This window comes from Drosophila subpulchrella, unplaced genomic scaffold (assembly GCF_014743375.2).
Source record: "Drosophila subpulchrella strain 33 F10 #4 breed RU33 unplaced genomic scaffold, RU_Dsub_v1.1 Primary Assembly Seq120, whole genome shotgun sequence".
NCBI lineage: Eukaryota > Metazoa > Arthropoda > Insecta > Diptera > Drosophilidae > Drosophila > Drosophila subpulchrella.
In genome coordinates, this window is record NW_023665463.1 from 179,235 (window position 1) to 187,381 (window position 8,147).

The following is an 8,147-nucleotide window of genomic DNA, read 5'->3' on the forward strand; positions in this document are numbered from 1 at the left end:
CTTCTCTTGACATGGCTAGCGAGTATTACCAGATTTCAATGGACCCTGAATCAATTGAATATACTGCTTTCGTTACTCTTGATGGGCACTACGAATTTCCTTCGATTCCCTTTGGATTAAAGAACGCACCCCCAGTGTTTCAAAGAGCTGTATTGAAAACACTTGGCAGTTTAGCTCATTCGTTTGTTTCATTTCTTCGTTTATATGGACGATATATTAATTGTTTCAGAAACGAAGGAAGAAGCGTATAAGCGGTTGCAACATATATTTGACGGTTTAGTGAAGACAGGATACTTATTTAAAATTTCAAAGTGAGCTAAAAACGGGGGAGAAACGTCCCAATTTAACCAAAATAGAATCGGCAGTGGCGTTGCCTCCACCGAAGTCAGTTGCTACTGTAAGACAGTTTATTTAGTTAGCGTCATATTTTCGTCAATTCATTCCGGGGGTTTCAGAACTGATGAAGCCTTTATATTTTCTCACATGTGAAAAGAATAGTTTTGATTGGCAAACACAGCGTGAAGAAATTCGCAGTAAAATCATCAGTGTATTAACAAACAATTGATTGATTATTTTTGATCCCAATTTTCCAATAGAACTGCATACCGACGCCAGCTCTATCGGGTATGGTGCTATCCATTTGCACCGCATAAACTCTAAGCCTTATGTGGTTAAATACTTCAGTAGAGCAACTACCTAATGTGTGTCCAGGTACACATCCTAAAACATTTTCGTCACTATCTGCATGCGCGAAAATTCGTGATTTTACTGACTGTAATTTAATGAAATCTTCTCGAAATAAAGTCGAATTGTCTCCTATGGTTTATCGTTGGTGGAGGTTTCTACTAGAAAACATCGCTTTTCCGATGTTTTAACAGGCAAACATCGATGTAACATCGAAAACCATCGATGTTTCTGCACCTCTAGTTTCTACAAACATTTGAATTCGAAATTGAATACAGAAAAGGAAAACGCATGGCACACGTGGATTTTCTATCTAGGAATCCGGTGGGTCGAAAGAATTACTGACTTATTCCAAGTATTCCAAGTAAAATAGAAGAGAAGCGAATTGAACAACAAAAGGATCCAGAAATATCAGAAATCGTAACTTAGTTGAAGAATGACGATTTACCATTGGCATTAGTTGCCACTTATGAAATTAGATCAAATTTGTTGGTGTACGATCATTACTAATTTTCTGGTATGGCAAAATATGTTCGAAGATTTGTGGAAAACTACCCCTTCAGATCCAAAAAAAAAAGTTCCACTTTTGAATCACCATGTGAATCCCGTGGGATATGTCCTCTTGCACAAGTGAAGAACAAGTGACACTCCATATAGGCAATTGTATGGGATTTCCGCTTTTTCACAAGTGAAAATTCAAATGAAAATTTTTCAGTCCTACGGGATTTCACTTGTTCCTTATACTCATTTGTCGTATGGCCTGTCACGTGCCGGTGACACGTCCCAAGTGAAATCACTTGTGAAATTCAGAATTTTTCCCATGAGTTTTCAATTATGAAAATATTGAATTTAAAATACAAACATTTTTGAATACATTTTAATGCATTTTAATTATATGGTATTATTCAAATTTTCATCTAATGGACAATTATTGTTTCTGTTTTTTTGTAAGCTTATTTTTAACATTTGTCATCGCCTTTCATAAACCTTTGTCCGGGTCCTCCGAATCTTTGGCCAACGCTCCTGAAAAAATGTATGGGCATATGTTTAAAAAATGCGTTGTATTTGTTTATTTGTACATTTACCTTTTATTGCTGTGTTTCACCCTTTGCAGGATTTTTATTGGCACAAAACATTTCATCATCCACTTTCGGCTAACGGATCCCATTGAATACCTTCAAAATTTACGTACTTTAAACTAAGATCAATGCACAACATCTGTATATGCCCACATGTCCACCCAAGTAATTCGAAAGGTTTGTCAGAGGGATACCTTTTCTAGGGAACGTATTCAACAAACGTCTCCAATTAGTATCAGCGAGTTAGAATATAAGTATGGAAAATTTTTGCTTGGACACTTCTCCCTTAACAGAATACCCATCTACACAAAAATCAATTGTATTGGGCACCGTTCCGGTAGTAAAAGTAAGATCGGTTATAAACGATCACAAAATAATTGGTAGAACTCTCGTAATGGTAGTCTTTAGAAAATAATTAATATCCATTAATGTATGAATTGAAACGAATTATATAAATAGTTTAAAAAGTGATTTCGACAAATCTTACAAGTCGTTAACACAAAACCGGCCGATACTACCAAATACCATAAATAAACATGCTGAAGTATTAGTAACTGGCTTTAACATGGCAAGAGAACCAGTTAGATAAAGCCCATTGGTCTCAAGTATCCAAATTCTTGAACAAACTATGATCGAATTTAACAACAATAAAGCAAAGGTGCAATTTAACTATTTCCGTACCAACAATCCTTAATACCCATTTAACAATAGGAACTGAAAACGATCCAGAATCGAATGATTCACCAACAGTTGATCAAGTAGAAGCGACGACTCTGACTTTACAAAAAATAGAAATTAATGAAAATGATCAAGAAAATTACCATCCCCGCCGTCCTTATTCAATCTGAATTATCAGATCAGGACTTAAAAGACTCTGAAAGTAACTCCAGTTTAGAAGAAACCATTCATCATGCCCTACAAATAATCCGCCCAAAGGGCATATATTAAAGAAATCGGTCATGCAGTGCCAGAATTTAACGGACTGAAAATAAAACTTCCCAGATTCATGACGAAAGGATCATATGAAGCATTCGCTGTAGAAGTAATTAAGTCCAAGATAATTGGATCAACCTTAGGTCAGTAGCGAAACTACACTTAATGAAATTATTAATAAGTAGCAGGATACGATTGTAGGAGAAACTTCGGACGTTATAAAAGCGAAAATGGCAAATGTTTACCAAAAGGGAAAAACGTGTGGCTGTTTTACCAATGAAATTGACAATTTAAGAAAAGTGCTGGAATCATCCAATATTGACGAGGGTGTACCTTATGAACATGCTGATAAGTTCAGCACCAAAGAAGCGATCCCAAGTGTGTATTGATTCCAAATCAAGAAATTCAGCATGGTATATACATTGCAAATACCATAGCAACATCTTAAAATACGTACATAGGACTACTTAACACAATTGATATCGATCAAGTAGTTAATATAACTAACATAAAATAAGAACCACTTTCAAACTACGATGTAGTAAGCTCGAATACAACAAGCCGAGTCTGTATTATCTCAACTTTCGAAAAACTTCCCTCCACAGTTCAAGACACAGCTTTTCAGCCTATGCACTCAACACAGCTACGTTTTCGAACTAGAAACCGAACCGATAACTGCTAATAATTTTTATAAACAAAAACTGAGATTGAAGGATAATGAACCGGTATATATAAAAAATTATAGAAGTCCTAAAAGCCAAAAATATGAAATTCAAGCGCAGGTACAAAAGTTCATTAACGATAACATTTTGGAAACAAATGTATCTGCTTATAACAGCCCATTATTATTCGTTCCGGAAAAGTCTCTTCCGTAATCCATCAAGAAACAATTACGATAAGTAATTGACTATCGTCAATATCGTGACTATTTTGATAAGCTGCCGCTACCGAGAATTGATGACATTTTAGATCAACTAGGTAGTGCAAAATATTTTTCATGCCTTCACTTAATGTCAGGTTTTCATCAAATCGAACTCAAAAAAATTCCACAGATATAACGTCTTTTTCAACGAGCAATGGTTCGTATCGCCTCACGCGATTTCCATTCGGGTTAAAAAAAGCGCCAAATTCTTTTCACAGAATTATGACTATAGCATTCTCTGGACTTGATACTTCTCAAGCATTCCTTTATATGGATGATTTAGTAGTCATTGGTTGTTACGAAAAACATATGCTTAAAAACTAAACTGATGTTTTTGAGAAATGTAGGCAATACAACCTGAAGTTACATCCTGAAAAATGCTCACTTTATAGACAATTTTTTGACAATATTTTGGGACAAAAATGCACTTATAAAGGAATCTTGCCCGACGACAAAAAATACGACGTCATTCAAAACTGTCCAGTCCCACATAGTGCGGACAGATTAGAAGATTCGTTGCATTCTGCAAGTATTGTAGACGTTTTATAACAAAATTTTAGGACTATTCTCGTGACTTAACTAGGATATGTAAAAAAGATGTAACATTTGAATGGACAGCTGATTGTCAGCATGCATTTGAACATCTCAAATCAGCCCTAATAAAGCCAACTTTGTTACAATACCCTGATTTCAGCAAAGAATTTTGTATAACAACAGATGCTAGTAAGCAAGCGTGTAGAGCAGTTTTAACTCAAACCACGAATGGACTCCAACTTCCAGTGGCATACGCATCAAGATCGTTCACAAAAGATGAAAGCAACAAAAGTACAACAGAACAGGAACTTTCAGCAATTCATTGGGCAATAACACACTGCAGACCTTATAATTATGGCAGATACTTCACCGTCAAAACAGATCACAGACCACTTACGTACCTATTTTTAATGATAAATCCGAGTTCGAAATTAACGCGAATAAGGCTTGAATTAGAGGAATATAATTTTACACTAGAGTATCTAAAGGGCAAAGACAATTATATAGCTGATGCGTTATCAAGAATAAGCATTAAATAACTACAAAGTATAAACACAAGTATGAAGAAAGTCACTACAAGATACAAAAAGACAAAAATCCTGCGTCGTTTAGCGTTCGTGAAGACAACAATACCATTTATGTGAATCAAAAGAACTCTATAAAACTAAACTAAGCACTTTTATGGTTAAGCTTTATCCGGTAGTAAAAGTAAGATCGGTTATAAACGATCACAAAATAATTGGTAGAACTCTCGTAATGGTAGTCTTTAGAAAATAATTAATATACATTAATGTATGAATTGAAACGAATTATATAAATAGTTTAAAAAGTGATTTCGACAAATCTTACAAGTCGTTAACACAAAACCGGCCGATACTACCAAATACCATAAATAAACATGCTGAAGTATTAGTAACTGGCTTTAACATGGCAAGAGAACCAGTTAGATAAAGCCCATTGGTCTCAAGTATCTAAATTCTTGAACAAACTATGATCGAATTTAACAACAATAAAGCAAAGGTGCAATTTAACTATTTCCGTACCAACAATCCTTAATACCCATTTAACAATAGGAACTGAAAACGATCCAGAATCGAATGATTCACCAACAGTTGATCAAGTAGAAGCGACGACTCTGACTTTACAAAAAAATAGAAATTAATGAAAATGATCAAGAAAATTACCATCCCCGCCGTCCTTATTCAATCTGAATTATCAGATCAGGACTTAAAAGACTCTGAAAGTAACTCCAGTTTAGAAGAAACCATTCATCATGCCCTACAAATCATCCGCCCAAGAGGCATATATTAAAGAAATCGGTCATGCAGTGCCAGAATTTAACGGACTGAAAATAAAACTTCCCAGATTCATGACGAAAGGATCATATGAAGCATTCGCTGTAGAAGTAATTAAGTCCAAGATTATTGGATCAACCTTAGGTCAGTAGCGAAACTACACTTAATGAAATTATTAAAAAGTAGCAGGACACGATTGTAGGAGAAACTTCGGACGTTATAAAAGCGAAAATGGCAAATGTTTACCAAAAGGGAAAAACGTGTGGCTGTTTTACCAATGAAATTGACAATTTAAGAAAAGTGCTGGAATCATCCAATATTGATGAGGGTGTGCTGATAAGTTCAGCACCAAAGAAGCGATCCCAAGTGTGTATTGATTCCAAATCAAGAAATTCAGCATGGTATATACATTGCAAATACCATAGCAACATCTTAAAATACGTTCATAGGACTACTTAACACAATTGATATCGATCAAGTAGTTAATATAACTAACATAAAATAAGAACCACTTTCAAACTACGATGTAGTAAGCTCGAAAACTTCCCTCCACAGTTCAAGACACAGCTTTTCAGCCTATGCACTCAACACAGCTACGTTTTCGAACTAGAAACCGAACCGATAACTGCTAATAATTTTTATAAACAAAAACTGAGATTGAAGGATAATGAACCGGTATATATAAAAAATTATAGAAGTCCTCAAAGCCAAAAATATGAAATTCAAGCGCAGGTACAAAAGTTCATTAACGATAAAATTTTGGAAACAAATGTATCTGCTTATAACAGCCCATTATTATTCGTTCCGGAAAAGTCTCTTCCGTAATCCATCAAGAAACAATTACGCTAAGTAATTGACTATCGTCAATATCGTGACTATTTTGATAAGCTGCCGCTACCAAGAATTGATGACATTTTAGATCAACTAGGTAGTGCAAAATATTTTTCATGCCTTCACTTAATGTCAGGTTTTCATCAAATCGAACTCAAAAAAGTTCCACAGATATAACGTCTTTTTCAACGAGCAATGGTTCGTATCGCCTCACGCGATTTCCATTCGGGTTAAAAAAAGCGCCAAATTCTTTTCACAGAATTATGACTATAGCATTCTCTGGACTTGATACTTCTTAAGCATTCCTTTATATGGATGATTTAGTAGTCATTGGTTGTTACGAAAAACATATGCTTAAAAACTAAACTGATGTTTTTGAGAAATGTAGGCAATACAACCTGAAGTTACATCCTGAAAAATGCTCACTTTATAGACAATTTTTTGACAATATTTTGGGACAAAAATTCACTTATAAAGGAATCTTGCCCGACGACAAAAAATACGACGTCATTCAAAACTGTCCAGTCCCACATAGTGCGGACAGATTAGAAGATTCGTTGCATTCTGCAAGTATTGTAGACGTTTTATAACAAAATTTTAGGACTATTCTCGTGACTTAACTAGGATATGTAAAAAAGATGTAACATTTGAATGGACAGCTGATTGTCAGCATGCATTTGAACATCTCAAATCAGCCCTAATAAAGCCAACTTTGTTACAATACCCAGATTTCAGCAAAGAATTTTGTATAACAACAGATGCTAGTAAGCAAGCGTGTAGAGCAGTTTTAACTCAAACCACGAATGGACTCCAACTTCCAGTGGCATACGCATCAAGATCGTTCACAAAAGATGAAAGCAACAAAAGTACAACAGAACAGGAACTTTCAGCAATTCATTGGGCAATAACACACTGCAGACCTTATAATTATGGCAGATACTTCACCGTCAAAACAGATCACAGACCACTTACGTACCTATTTTTAATGATAAATCCGAGTTCGAAATTAACGCGAATAAGGCTTGATTTAGAGGAATATATTTTTTTCTTGGGTATCTAAAGGGCAAAGACAATTATATAGCTGATGCGTTATCAAGAATAAGCATTAAATAACTACAAAATATAAACACAAGTATGAAGAAAGTCACTACAAGATACCAAAGAAGACAAAAATCCTGCGTCGTTTAGCGTTCGTGAAGACAACCATACCATTTATGTGAATCAAAAGAACTCTATAAAACTAAACTAAGCACTTTTATGGTTAAACTTTATCCCAATAAAACATTGCGAATCTAACGATTCATACATATATTAAAAGCGTAAGATATAAAAATATATCCATAGGAGATAACGTTTTATTAAAAAATTAAACAGGGCATAAGTTAGATTTTAAATGTTCAGGTCCGTATACTATAACGGAAATAGGAGAAAGAGAAAATATTATAATATGCAACAATAAAAATAAGAAACAAACAGTTCATAAGGATAGATAAAAACTCGTTGTAGAATAGACACTTTTAGTATGGCCACAGCGTCGTTGATGATGAGCATGCCTTCGTTTACCATAACTACGGGCTGAAGATGGCTGGATTTTGTGTCGCAGTGAGCGTGAACGCCGGTCATCGGCTGTTGAGGGCATGTTGAACTCTCCAAGGTTTTGCAGTCAGCTATAGTGTTGTGTTGATCTAAATCTAATATAACGTTATTGTGCTGAACGGGATAAATCATAAATTTTTTGCAAGCTACTTTCGGTTTTCGGAACTTAACTAGAAAATAAAAAAAGGTTATTATTTAGAAATATCTTTACTTTAGATACCGTCAGCACGCGGTGACATTGACACTGACATTTGTAAGGTGTTCATTCGTTAT